Source organism: Aythya ferina (assembly GCF_964211825.1).
Source record: "Aythya ferina genome assembly, chromosome: 3".
Taxonomy (NCBI): domain Eukaryota; kingdom Metazoa; phylum Chordata; class Aves; order Anseriformes; family Anatidae; genus Aythya; species Aythya ferina.
The window spans coordinates 54668686-54684189 of NC_140298.1; the positions used below are offsets into that span (position 1 = coordinate 54668686).

General features: G+C 39.5%; 1 long non-coding RNA gene across 1 annotated transcript; it reads right to left on the reverse strand.

Moving 5' to 3' along the window:
• Positions 1–338: 338 nt before the first annotated feature.
• LOC311433564 lies at positions 339–5269 on the reverse strand. The gene is made up of 2 exons (XR_014690823.1): positions 5041–5269; positions 339–1344 (listed from the first exon to the last, which is right to left on the reverse strand). It is a non-coding gene; the product is annotated as an uncharacterized lncRNA (long non-coding RNA).
• Positions 5270–15504: the final 10235 nt, after the last annotated feature.

Here is a 15504-nt window from a genome sequence, read left to right on the forward strand (position 1 = left end):
TTATGTGGTTAGGTCTTTCTCCATTTTTACAGAGACCATAGAAGTTGAGCTACTGCAGCAAACTCTACAAGTAATTTGTTTTCCAAGTGCCTTCCACTGGGAGAAAAGAAATTATTTGATTTCATCATGATTTTTCTCCTACATTTACTAATGCATTTTCTCAGGTATATACTAACACTTTTATCCCCTGAACATGTTTAGACAGGCTTTCAGTCCTTCATTCATATTAAGCTGGCATACACATAAAGTTTTCCAAATTTAGAACCATTTGGAAATGTAATTAGTATTGTTTGTCCTTACCTCTAAACAGAGAAGACAAATGTTGAATAAGACATAGATAAGGTAATACCTTTACTTCTCAGTTATCCAGCACATAGTTCATGAATAATTTAAAGCTATAGTTCAAGCCTTTCTAAATAATGAGAGGCTTTAAAACATTTTCATTCTTAAGCTTCTCACTACATACATTTTATAAGAGATCCTAGCCCATCAAGTTTCTTCCAAAGGTTTCAGGTTAGAAGTCCCAAAATGCAACAAAACTGTTACCATTGCTATATTTTAGGACCTTGTTATGGCTTTAAATTAAGTTAATATATCTTTATGTCTTGTTATTTAGACTTGACCAAAAGCTTCTCTTACAAGGCAACAGTTCCATTCATTTAGGAATTTTGTTCCAATGCTTGTAAGTCTTTCCAGGAGGAACTGTTCAGGAGCTAAGAACAAATGCAAACAAATACAAGAGTAGGAAAACAAAATGTTCAGCTGAACTCCTCCTCCTGGGTATCTTGTCACATCTCACAGAGTTGAAGAAAATAAGACTATGTCTTGAGAGGAAAGTTAGTTCAATGCACGCTAGGATCTGCAGGACACCAGCAAGATGATCTGATATATTGCAGAAACACAGTCAGGATCAGGATGCAAAAATGAATTTCTGATCTTTATGTAGCTTGGTTTCCAGTCTCCTCATCACACTTATTTTACATTATTTTGTAATGTAAAACATTCTTTGGACATTATTCCAAATTGTTTGCTCAGGATTTCTGAGGAAAATACATCAGTGACAGCTTGTTTCACACAGGGAATTGTGAGGGATGGACGAAAAATCCTCCTTCTCTCTACATACTGGAGATCGCTTGGTGGAAGTCAACTTCTCCAGCCTCAGCCCAAGGCCTGCAATGGGCAGAAGGGCTTCTAGGAGCATTCTCTTGGGACTTCTGCCCCAACAGTTCCCTTCCTGGCTTCTCAGCTTTCTGTTCCTATTTATCTTCTGTCTCTTTATGATGGTCAGCTCTTCACACCAAAGAAACTACGGTGAAGTATGTACGTCCACGGCTCAGTGAAAACCTGTGCAAACACATGGCCTCAGCTCATCTTCCAGCTTTGCCAAGCTGGTTGGTGACTCAAGCATCAGTTCTCACAGCACCTTCTGCCATTAAGTAAAGGGAGATTTAAGCTCTTACACTTAACCAGAAAGCAAAGCAGGCAGCACTCTGTCCAAACACTGACCATTGAGCAAACTCGCACTCCCTGGAAGCCCTCCAGCCACTGCTTTCTGCAGAGCTCTTCCAAGAAGAGCTATGTTGGAACTGTTCCGCTCGGACCCAGAGTCCAAACTATATCTAATTATAATTAAGCAATATCATTGTGGAAAGCATATTCCAATTACATTTGGAAGAACTGCTGGGTAGCAAAAACCTCCCAGAAAATCTTCAGAGAATTTTGGCTCAGCCAGGGGGTCAAAAAACAAAACCTTGTATAACAGCTCACCATTTGTTCTTCACTTTAAAATTCTGCCTCAGCACAGAGAGGGGAGTGACACAAAGAGATGAGAACTTGAACTCGGAGCCTCAGAGTACACCAGCATTTTTTTCTTGCTTGATTGTGTACTAAAACTGCCTGTAAAGTCAATAACTTCCTATGGCTTCACAGCAAAAAGGAAAGATTAAAAAAGAGCCACGGTCCTTTGAAGATGTGGAAAGCAGTAAGTGAGCAGGCTGAATCCTCTTTGGATTTGAAAGTCTATGCAGTGCTAACAGTTCTACTTTAAGGTGTCAAAATTGCCTTAAATCTTTACCTTTGTTATATCCTGCTGTTACAGACATATAATAGAATAGGTTTGACTATTCCAAACCATTTAGACAGCATCATTTTTCTTTCAACTTTTTTGAAATATAGCTGATTAGCACCTTTTAGTTGTTTGTTTGTTTAATGCACAAGCAATTTTAATTACTTTAATGAGAAGAGCATGGCAATGTAAAGCACAACATGTAACCGCACTGCAGATTTTACTGTGGTTGGTGATAGTATACAAACATAAAGTTTCAAAATAAATGAAATATTGAGGCCTCTGTTCATGTAGCCACTAAACTCAGTGCAAAATCAGGACTCCAAAAAGGGGTTAAGAGCAGAAATATTTTGCTACTCTGTGTTTGGAAAACCAGACTGTGCATATTAAAAGAGAAAGGAAACACCAGAAGGAGGGATGAGCGGGGAGCATCAGATAGAGCGAGACCTGACCTGTGCCACCTTGGCCAGGAACGTGGTCTGAGCTTGCACAGTAACTCCCTGCACACCACAACAAAACTCCGCCTGCTGGGAGTCGGCACCTTTTATCCAAGGCTGCAACCCCAGGAGCCCCCAGGAAAGCAGCAAGACGCTGAGGCCCCACCACAGCAAAAGCAAGTGGCCCAATAAAAGTGAAGAGCTGAGCAGAAAGCAGAAATAGTTCAGAAATCTTCTGAAATAATTTCTCTGTTTTAACAGACTTGATGTTAACCCTTCCTTCATTTAAGTGCAAAGTCAAACAGGTTGGTTAGACCATCACCAGGGACCTAAGCCAGCCCCCTTAGATGTCAAACTGAACAAAAGGGAGTGGGGGGTGTCAACTAACAGATGAGGGGTGGTTGAAGGAGCCCTTCCGTGCTGCCTCCTCACTGAGTATGTCACTGCCTCCTCTTCAGCCTGGACCAGAAGCAAGCCAAGCAGCCAGTCAAACTGATCTCCGGACTCAGTCCCAATCTAGACATACATTACAGCCATCAAAGGGTTTTGTGCCCTTGGGCATCATCTTTGGAGTGACAGCATCACCACCTTTCTCTCCCTCTTGTCTACTTTTGTAAGGCTTCCATGGATCTGGTAAGAGAAGCTTTTGAACTACAGTGATATATTGCAATTAATAGCAATAAGTATGATTACTACACGCTCATTCATTACATTCAAATATGGTCCCTTTCAGTATTCCAGTTTCCTCCCATCACAGACATCCCTTGGCTGGTCCTATGAATTTTCCAGCCTCCTACTATGGTACTATGAAGTGCTATTCTGGGCCGCATAGACACATTCTTGGCATCTGGTCTCTTCCTTAAGAAAACCCCGCTGTCTCGTGGGGATTGTTGAGTTAGTTTGAGGTATAGCTTGAGTGTTGCCCCTGAGCAGACTCCCATAAGTTTCTATCAGAGATTAAACTGTGCTTTAAGCTCCAGGCAGCTAACTTAATGGAGGGCAGGGGATGGTAGATTGAAGCTCAAGTGTAGCTGACCTTCTAGCTCATAAAGCAGTAAAGACTCAAGTATCCCATGCTGCTAATACAAACACCCCTGCCGAAAGCACACAACCGGAGCAGCTGACACAGGAAGAAGAAGCAGACACAGGCTGAGGCACAGGGATAGCTTGGCTTGGGGTTCTGGCAGGGTCCTCGCCCCTGGCTCACCTTCCTTGTCATGCTGCACAGGTAGCTGAGCTGCATGGGAGCTTGCTCCCAAGCCGACACAGGTTAAGGTGCACTTTCTGGGCTTCAGCTTGTCTTAAAACTTGGAGTCATAAATTATTTAAATCAAGTTTTTCTCATTCGCTGGTCTGAGTTTTGAGCGAAACTGTCTTGAAATGGTAGAAATTCTGTGGGGCTACTCAGGTTGGCACTGCAAGGTTGAACCTATGGCAAAACTTACAATGTTTTGCATGAGGACAGAGAATGTAACAGCTCTCCTATAAATCTAACTACTTAACACTTACTATATAAATTTTTCTTTGTAACTTTTTATGGGTTTCTTAAAGAAATGAGACTTACACAGCTCACTGTCTTCAGCCTCCTGCCTGTCTGTCTGTCAGTCTGTTTCCCTACACCAGTAACTTTTAAACATACTGAGTAACTCCGAAAAAATCTGAAAATTGCATAAATGTCTTAGGAACTTGGCAGGCAAGTTGAGAGAGATCTTGAAGTCCTAACCAAGAAAGAGGCTGGAATAGGAGTTCAATTTTTAATAGAAACCAGCCAATCCAAATGCAAAACAAAAATCAGTAGGAATCTCAATTTTGTAACTTCTACTTTTTAAGGAATTATTTGCTAGACATGCAAGTGACACACTTTGGAATACGTGAGGAAAGATTAACAATAGTTAAGCATCTTGTTAAGCACATGGAGCTTGGCAAAGCAGTGAGCAAGGGACAGGATGTGATAACCACATGAAAGTATCTAAAGCATTCAAATAACAGTGCAGGAAAGAAGTCATGATCACTGCAACTCATGGCAGGCCAAGTATGAGCTCGTAACAGCAATCAACATAAACTTCACACTCCCCTGTGTCGGTCTCAGTAGTGAAACATACATGTATGCAGGAGAGGAGCCCACCATAACAGCTGGTGCCAGTTCTAAAATTCATATTTGAAAGGGATCATAATGATCTGAAATTTCACAGCCAGGTCTAAAATCTGCTCACTCCATGAAACATCCCTCCTTCACACTAAAAATCGCATCCTAAAACCAAGCTAATTTGGCTCCTGAGACTGTAAGGAAAATCCAAGATAAGTAGTCAAATGCCACAAATAGACAGATGTGGTACAAAACTTGGACAGCACAGTGATGACTACAGCTTCACGGTGCACGGTGCTACATCCCCCCAGCTGTGACTGATTCCTGAGATGCAGACCCACACCCCTCAGCTCCTTCCTGAGCATTCATTTTGATCAGTAGTACACCTTCCATCCTAAAAGACAACACATTACATACTCAAAGTTTTCACACCCACTACCACTCCTCCTCACCAGATGTATTTTTGTCAAGTAGTTCTCTCTGAATTCCACTCCAGGCATCTGCATGCTGCTGTCATTTTGTCTGCCTGAGGTTAACTTTCTTAGTGTCCTGTTGCCTTCCTTGGTCCAGGAATATAATCCACAGGGATTTCAGGATCCCTTTGCTCTAGTGGCGTTTCCAGTTTTTGACTGTGGAAAAAATATCGATGTGAGTTCCTTGAAATCCTTTCCCTAAGAAGTGTCAATAATTACCATCCTGGCACACAGAAAAGAGACTTTGGCAGGTTGCCCAGTAACATCAAACAGGTCTGGAACAGTCACAAAAGCTCAGCTTTCTGTAACATTACCTGACATGATTGTAAGAAATCGCATATCTGACTTCTAGGAAGTTGAAAAAATGATATATTCCTTGCTTAATTTTGGTCAGCCATATAAGAACTTTTTGATACTGTACTACAAGAATTCAAGCATAAAATCAACTACTTTCACTATCTATCTAGTTGTTATTTCAGTGATGAAAGAGAAAATAATAATTCTTACTGGTCAGGTTCACAAAAATGCCCTGACCAGAACATTCATGATTTAATTTTATCTTTCTATGAACTGTGAGGTTTTAGCCAAAGCTGCACAAAACTTTCTGCAAACTCAGAGAAGTTTTAAGGATTTTTTTTTTCTCATTTTGAGCTTCACAAAACCACAAAGGCAAGAATTGCTTTTTTTTTTTCTTTACTTTTTGTCAGATAAGCAAAATATCAGAATTTAAATTGTTTGTAAACCACTGAAATCATTTAATTTTGAATCAAAGCCATTACCATAATGATATATGTCAGTGTGTATTGTTTGGCTCAAAGTTTCCTTGAGAGGCAAAAGAACTTGAGTGAACCTGACGTGGTCTGAAGGGCTGAACAGACTAACCTTCAGCATATTTCATTTCCTATATATGCATCTACCGAGGCCTGAATTGTATCCATAATTAAAGTTCTTCTTTATACGCCACTATATTTCCTATCCCAAAGAAAGAAGTTTTCCCATTTGTTTCAGTAAAAATTCAGAGTCATTAGGTAGGAAATCCTATGCTAAAGCAATCTATTCTCAAATCAATCTATTAAATATACCCCAGAAGCACTTTTTCTCCATTTCTCAGTGTCAAAATGCTCTTCCTTTTATGTTTGCCTTTATATTCTCAATATATGCATTTCTAAGATCATAATGTAAAATTATCCAAAAATCCATTACATGTTCACAGTTTGGCCAATGTATTAAATGGGGGAACATTTAAAGCCAGAAACACAAAGAGGAGATGAAGCAGAAGTCAATGTACACTAGTAGACAATGACTCTGACATTTTGTACAGCACTGAAATACCAAATGGGAAAGAAATCTGGCCATAACCCACTGGTCAACAGTAAGGTGGTTTTTTTTCCCACCACAAGACATTTCTAACAGCAGCTAGAGTGAGTGATGAAAAAGTAAATCTTATTTTTTGGTTGACCTATGAACTAGGTCATATATTATGATTCTTCTTCTTAATGGTTGTTATAATTTTGCACCAAGCCTCAAGACTCATTCAGACTTCACAAGCACACAAAACTTCCTGTTGCCAGCTCTTAATCAGCCATAAAATAGACATTATAAACCTACAGTTCAACCAGAGAAATCGGCAAGGAGGCAAAGCATCCTTGCAAAAGAATGCTGTGAGAAAAACAAGCAGAGCAGTAAACTGTGACTCTCTGTGATGCACCTTCCCATGGCTGTTATCAAGTAATTTTTATTCTTCTTTGCCTCCCATACATATGTTTCAGTAAATACACAAAAGCCAAATATGTAAATGTACAATAACAAAATTAAGGGCTACCAGGAATTAAGAAATCCTCAGCTGGCACAAATTATCATTGCTTGACTAAAGTCACTCTGCACTAGTGGATGAGCCAACTCTATATTTCTACTCCAGCAGTCAAGTGATTCTGGAATCCCACAGCTCTCTTTTCCATTTCTATTGTTTGGTTTTTTGTTTGTTTTGTTTGCTGGTTTTTGCTATCATATCTTCTCCAAACCTGTTCATAAAAAAGCTGTTATTGTTATTGCAATACACAACTCAATAAAGATAGATTAACAAAAGTATCTTAATAAAAGAACACCTTGGATATTCACATTGTCACCAATTCCATGGTACAAGGTGGTCGGATGGATATGCATGTGCCATTCTGTCACCCTTATCAGACGACCATGAATGTTGTGCTACATTGCTCATAGGCACTCATTAGGTAAACGGCTGACTGAAACCTAAAGCTCAAAACAGCAGATGCAAAATAAAAATCTGTTTATGTGAATAAGCTGGAGGTCAGACAGGACATTACAAGAAAACTGTTTTCCACCTAGTAGAGACTGATTTGAAACTGAATTTATTTGTGTTACTAAAGAGTTACAGAGATCTGAGAAAAGTATTACAGTACTTACCATGACTAGCAAAAAATTATCTTCAAAATGTTTTTATATTGTTAATATCTTGCTGCCCCTCCTGTGTTCTCCCTCAGCTTTGTCAAGAAATACTCCATCCCAGCCAAGAGGGAGTTGTGTGGCAGCAATTAGATATTTTCCCCTAAAGTGATCAGTACAATTGATTCTTCAGATCAGTATTACTCATCAGGAAGCTAAATTCTAAAAGCTTTCTGGTCATAAACAAGCCTCATAGCCTTTGATCTTTGGCATTTCCCAGTCTGTCTGAGTCAACTTGTATAATATGAAAACTAACAGAGATGTGCCAAATGCCAGTTAGTCAGATCAAGAATCATAGGCAAAGCAAATGTCTACGTAAATGTACATGAAGCCTCTGCACTTCTCCAGCTGTTATTGGGAGCTGGAACAGGACTTGAAGTGCATGGTACAGCCCATCCTTTCTGGGCAGTGGTTCTTCATATAGTTTCTAGAGACTCTGGTTTTCAGGCTCCACAGTCACAGAGATTATTTCTGTCTTTAAAGTACATTCATAGTTATGTCAAGGACTGGAACTCACAGGAAAAAAAAAATAATAAAAAAAAATCCCTGATTCTTGACATGGAAGTACCATCTCTCAGGGTAAAGAAATCTTTCAGAATACAGTTATTCCTTTCTTTGTCTCTCTGAGGAGGGTATCTGCAAGGCAGGCAATGTAAGTGGCCTGTTCACACACCCAGAAGGATCCTTTAAAAATTACCTGTGAAAATTCTCATTCAAAGAAAATCTGCTAATTAATTGAAGATTTGACAGTGGAAGTGGAGGTATTCAGCAGCATTTGGATTCACTGTGGAACCAGGCAAACACATGATATGCCAGAAACACAAAGACTAACAGTCTAAGCAACAGACCATGTCAGCCCCAGTAGGGATGTTGCAAAGCAAGAACATTCTTAAAGGCAGACTCTGCCATCAAAAATTTGCCTACCACAAAGTAAGTTCCTCTGAGGTTCTCTGAACCAATTTCCTACACAAAAGCTTGTGTTGGGCCCCATTTTATGCGTCTAACTGCCACCCATTAGCAATATTGCTGTCTCTCCTCAGTGCTGTCCCTGCTTTCTATCTCTCTGCTGTGGCCCAAAAACTCCCTGGCACTTTTGTGTTGACCTCCACTTTCACCTGTCATTTTCATCACAGAGTGAAGACTGTTGTTCTTAGGACTGTTCTATTCATATGAACTGTTTCTAAACTACTATTTCTGTATTAGTCTATTTTGATGGAAACCAATATTTTTACAGAGTCCAACATCTTAGCATTCACAAAATTCTACTGCTTAAATGGGTTTTAGCTTATTCACATGTCTTTATCCTTTTTTTTTTTTTCTTCATTTCATTAATTCAGTTCTTTTTAAAAAATCACTTTCTTGATACCAATTTCAGGTCACCTCTGTTAATCCAGTGCCAACTCTGTTATTGCCATTTATAAAAATGAGATTTTAACATGTGAAATAGAAATATTCTTCATGTCACTTTATAAACTACCAAGTGCTTATTCAGACTAAAGCGCTGATTTCAAAATCACAGCAAGCAACTAAGACATAATTAAAATTTTATCCCTACAGATTTTGAGAGATATACATATATATTTCCCTTTCTAAAAATGAAAGAAAAAGGACACTTGCAGTGGGTTGCTTTTCCTTCATTTTATATGAGAGCATGAAGAAATTCTTTCTTACAGGTACTAGACACGAGACAGAACAAAAATTAAGATAGCAAACAAACATTCTGTTGAGATTTTTATGATCAAGAATTTATTTTGTTTAACACTGATATTTTTCCACACTTTGTTTTGTTTTCCCACTTTTTCTCCATTAGAGTAAGAATAGACTTGATGTGTCTGCATTCAAGAAGAGTTTTCCTCCTGGGACCAAGTCAGTGAAATAGATTCACCCTTTCTCCAGCACAGTGGTCAGTTGAATAAACACCATTTTACTATTCCTGACCCATCTGTGACCCTTCCCACACTGAAAACAGGACTAGTTGGTGAAATAAGCACTTTGGATAATTGTTTTAGGGATATATTTTGTCCATGGTTTTAACTGGACTTCTCTATTCAAGACCCTTTAGGCCAGAACTTGTGAAAAATGCAAACAGAGCCACGTACCAGAAAACTGCTTCAAGGGTACCAATAGGCAGTATGTTAAAAAGTCCATCAGTCAAAGACTTCCTAAGCCAGTTACAGGTCTCTCCATTCTTCCACCTCATCTCCAATGATAATGTGCTCTTGGTCACCTCTCCATACCCTATTGTAGCCTTCAAATGCAGAACCCATGCAAACAAGGTCAGCAGTGGCCTCTGCAAGTATGAGCATCACTTACAGCAATACAAACAAGATCTTCAAGCACAAACAAAATGTTAGTGTCCAACACAAACTAACCATCCTCAAGCAGTACTTAGCCAACCCCCAACCCCAACGAAGTGCTGTAAGCTCTGTTGTACCTACACATGAAGTCTCAGAGCTCAAGTTCAGTGCTTGGGCCCTTGTCCTGCAGGAATCCTGGGTGAGAAAACAAGGTCGGTGCCCTGGCACTCTCCTTTCTGCTTCTGTAGCAGATAAAATGAGCCAGGACTCAACTCCAAAGTAGTGTCATTTCCTGATATTTTTTTTTTCACATGGTGGTCATATGTGCATCTGGATGTTTCACTTTTGTTCCCCGTGGGCAGGGAGATAACTTATTTGCAAGTGTAAGCCTCCTCCTTGAGCTTAGGACCATCCTGGAAATTCAACTAATAGCTTGCAAACAGGACAGCAGGACAGTTTGAAAATGCTGTGTGTGTATATTCAATCTCAGCCACTTTTAAAAGATGATTGAGAAGACTCCTCAGGCACTGACTGCAGAGACAGAAAACAAGTCAGGTCAGCCCAAAGCCATTACCTGCCATGCAGACCTGCTGAATGCACAGTGAGATGTAAGACCTGGATGACAACCAAAACACTTGATTCCAGGGCCTGAGCTCCAACCTTCCCTGCATTTCCATGCAGACACTGCCACTAAAAAGTGAACCAAATCCAAACCAGCTTGTGTTTATCCTCTTTCTTCCTAAATCTTTATGTACTGTTGTGTCTCATCCTTTTCTTCCTTCACTACCCAGCATGTCCTATTGTTCTTATTTGTCAAGTTATCTAATTAGTTTGGGGCCAGATCAACAGATTACTCATGATAGCAGGCTAAGCAAATCACCCAGGAATAAGTGTTTACTGGATCAAGCCCTTAGCCTGTCAGCTCCTCAGAACAGAGACTGTGCTTTATTATTCACATGCAGAGTAGTCTGTACACTAAATGTGTTATATACATAATTCATTTTAAAATAATAATGGTATACTAAGAATGAAAAACATGCCAGCAGGAAAGTTCACTGGCTGCACTACCATCAGTAACTCAGAGCTGCTCTCACACAATTCAGGCTTGGAAAACCAAAAGGATGATGTTTTGTTTAAGGCAAAGAACCAAGAGCCAGAAGAGCTGCAGTACTATACACAGATCTGCCACAAAAATTGTCAGGACAGATCTTCAGAACTCTCTGTCCCCCTTTCCCTTCTGAAAATAATAACAATGAAAAGAGGTAAATATCCTCCTGCTCCTACTTGGCATATTCTAGGGTAAACCAGGGCTTGGACAGTGTCTTGAACAGACAATGCAATGTATACCAAGTTTAAATCATATGTAATTGCATAATAGCACAGTTTTCAGTGTAAGACAATGGCATTACTTATTGGCATTACTATTTGTGGATAATTTCTAAAAATCTGTGATATGACACATACTTACATGAAACAGACACTTATCCACACCAGCGTGTATGTGTGTGTGTAAATGCTATGTGAGCTACACATTTACAGATCACAGAGAGTACACCAGAACAGAAAATGTTTTATGAGAAAATATAAACCCATGACATTGACCTGGCTGCTGCACCATTTAATCCTGCCTTGACCCTCCAGCAACTAAATATTCATGACTGGCATGACCTCCAGGTTTTCCTCTCACACCCAGTTGTACTTAAGAATCGGAGAATTAACCCTTTGGCAAGCCAACACTTAGGGGGAAGGGTTGTCTCTTCCTCTTACTGTTATGCTAGTGTCTTTTTTCACTTTGCCATCTACAATAGCCTGGCTATTCTTCTTTCATATTTAAAAAACCTTTATGCAAATCAGGCTGGTAGCACAGCAACCTAAAGTTCTTGCATTAATGCAGAGTATTATTCACATATAAAAATTCCATTTAAATCCCATTAAGGTTATGACATAAATCCAAACAAACTAGAAAATGCACAGTTAAGGTGGAAAAGTGACATATGTCTTCCAGTCTCTTAGCAGAAGAAAGCAGAATAAGAAACCTATTAGAATGCCACCCAGTTGGGGCAAGGCACAAAAGCAAATATGTTACCTTCCTGCCTTTTAGCTGTTCATTCCATTGCATCTGGGATTGCTTTGTTTTATTTTTTCCTTGATGCCTGTGTCCCAGTGTCAGTGGTCCTGGAAAATAGTATTTGTCTCTAAATACTTCCAAACAATATCCATTCTGAAGGGCAAGAGAGGCAGCCTCCTGTAAAACAACTGTAAGCTAGGAAAAAGAAAATCAGATTAGCATTTTGTATTTTTCTAGAGGTGTTTCTGGGGTATAGTCAGAAGCAATGACACATATGACACTATTTTGCAAGTGTCCCAATTAACAGCACTGCTGTTACAGTCTGGAAGCACCTACTTCTGTTCTCGCATGTTCCTCTCTCTGAATTCCTGACACTTCATAGTAATGAACTATACAACAAGACCTTGTGAAAGAGTCACTGAAAGACCAGAGATACGCTCCTGAAATACATAAAACACTCTGGGTCATGGCTGAGCTGAGGATATGGGTGAAGGCACCACTGCATTTTGGATAATCTACTATAGCTAGTGTGAAGTGCAGAGGCACTCCTGAGCCCCTACAGCTGGCATTGCACATCTTCATACAAGCAGATGGTTCTCTGCCTATTATGTTAAGTTATATCATATTAAATAAAGTCTTACCCTATTGTCCCGTAACAAGGAGAAGGGGAAAAGGGAGAGGTTGATTTGTTGGTGTTTTTTTTCACTGCATTACTCAAGCTGCAGATGCTATAGTTAGCAGGGAAATTTCAAGGAGATCCAGGCCCAAAGTATGTGCCTCTCCATATGTTTGTCATATAGGCAAGTACTGCATAGCGGGCTGTTACTGGAAAGTGTGGGATATATTCTTTTTCTTTGGAGCTGAATGAAACTTGATTGCAGTCTTCTGTCTTTTTGGTAATGATAAGAGTACAGAAACAAGCTGGTTCAGGCAGTGAAGCTGTTGTCTTGACTAGAATCCCAAGTTTGATTTGAATTAGCCATTCGTAAGACAGACATACATATGCACACACACATAAGCACACACACAGCGCTTTGAAAGCAGTTCCATCTGTTTTTTGGTAAGACTGGGTCATAATTAACAAGAGTGGAGATATTTTATGTTTTGTGTTTGTGACCTGACATGTCTTCCTCTGTGTTGTCATTGAACACTTCTGTCCTAAACAGAACTGGTATTAATTGGGGATTTGGTAGGGGAGGGGGGAATAAAAGTTTAGAGGGGGAGTTGTTGATTTTTAAATTTATTTTCCTTAACTCTGCCTTGAAGAATTTATTTTTCCTGTCCTCTGTTCTAAGCAAACATACGACAAATTATACTTTGAATAAAACACATCACAGACTTCCATGGAAACAGCAATCAGCATGAGGAAAGAGTGGAAAGTGCTCAAGGTTACAAGAATACTTTCTGCAGAGCCATCACAAGATACATGTTGAACCCTAGCGAGTACAGAAGAAGCTGACATGACAATACAAAGCTAAATGAGATCACAAAGTTTGAGACAGTGAGGGAGGAAGGGGACATGTGCCCAAAGCTATTCTTTCCTGCCATTTATCGAATCCTTGACAAATCACAAACACTCAGGGTCTCTTTTGGATGGACTTTCAGGGAAGGTTGAGAGAACAGATTAAAGTGGGGATGTCCAGTGTTTTCTTGGACACCGTACACTTCAGATTAATAAATATGTTGAATTAGATAAACATCTGCTGTGTGTGTGAAGGATGGCAGGTCCCTACAGATATATACTATGCTGACGTTTATAGGAGACACTTTTGGTTTATGTCCTCAGAGGGCTCTTCCAAACCATGTTGAACTGCTGCAGAAGTCAGATCTTCTCTGGACAGTGAAGAAAAATGGGTTATATGGCAGACGCTGAAAAACATGGAGGTGAAGAATATGTAGCTAACAACTCTGATAAGATATATTTTTGAGAAGCCTTTCTTACAAAGCAAGATTTTTTAATGGTGTTCTTACTCTCCTCAATATCCAGATACTAAAGGACTCCATCTTTTCTTCTACTATTCTAAATGTTTATGTATGCCCAGAGACTTATCTAGAGCTCTGGCACTGCAAGTTTGTTTTCCATCAAGGACCTCTGGAAGTACTCCTCTTCTATTCACAGCCCAGCTGCTGCAGTCATTTGTCTTGATCCATGGTCTACATCTCCCCATCACATTCTTTCCTTTCTCATCAGATTTAAGCCTTTCTTTCACAGTTGTCATTTCCATGACTGGTTATTCTAGGTGAGCATCTGCTTCTCAAACCAAATTACTCCGTAAGTTTCCAGTTCTTCCTTCTACACCCACTACTCTTCTCCTTACCTCTATCCAAATATTGTCCCTTATTGAGATTTTTTTAATAAAGACTGGCTTTAATAAAAGCAGTAGGACAGTTTGTACTTTTCTTCCAGCAGGCTCAAAGTGTTGACATTATACAACTGTAAATTTTTAAGGGTATCAGTCTAAAGACAAGAACCAGCATCCGTTAATTTTTAGATCCAAGCATGTAGCTCAAAATCTAGAAATATATGGTTATTCATGGTCTCTTGAGCTACAGATAGACTAACTTGAATGGTTTGCATCTTACTCTGTTATACTCTGGCTGTCATCTGTACCATCTGATCGTTTCCTGTCCAGTCAGATCTGCTAACTGAAATCACCTTGTGCTTCCTCCCAAATCTGAATCAGTCCACAGAAGCTAGGTAGCGTAAATATTAGGGTTGGGGGTATTTTTAACATGTCTCATTTTGATTTAAATGGACTAAAAAAATCATATGCAAGGAGCTCAGCCAGAAGATACAACAGAGCATGAAGGAGAACAAGGCTCCTCAAGAAGAGGATGTTACATTCACTGCTAAGGTTTCAGAGCTACAAAATTCCTCTGCATGTGGGGGTGGCTCTATTGACTTTTCATACTTTCAAGTGCAGAAGTAATTTTTTTTCAAGCAACTAAAAGGCTAAGTGGTTTGATCAAGGCCACAAATCAGCATTCCAGAGACAGGACTATTATAATGTTCTAATAATCCTGTCAGATTTTAAGCTTAAACTCTAGAGACAGAAGTCACCTTTTATCATATGTTTGAAGTGTGCCCAGCATAACAGAATTCAATCCTTTCTGAGGTTTCTGAGTACTTGTTTAATACAGATAGTAAATATCATGTAGACTAATGTGCATGGGGCTTTACGCATTTTTTTTACCCTTGGGATCATAAAAACTTCAAACCTTCAGCAGAATATTTTGGGTCTACCTCTAAATGTCTCAAGCTACTTTCCTAGATTCCATAAAATAAAACATACCCTGCTAAGAAAAATTTCCCATATGGAAATTTTCCTTTCAGGTTGTTTTGTTCCCTTTATAACTACTGGTGACAGCATAGCATTTGAGGCATAAGGAGGAAGTTATGCCGACTAGCTATTGTGAGAGGGAATAAAATAAGGGTGGGTAGAAGATGAAGAAAATATTGTGAGTAATCTTAAAAGGTGTATTAAATCTCTTCACCTGCATTGACCCCAAAATGGTGTTAATTATGAGAATTAACATGTTTCTTGCACATAACGATAGGTTATGTCAGCTGCTGGAGGGAGCTGGTCTGGCGTACCCAGACAGACTTTAAAATAC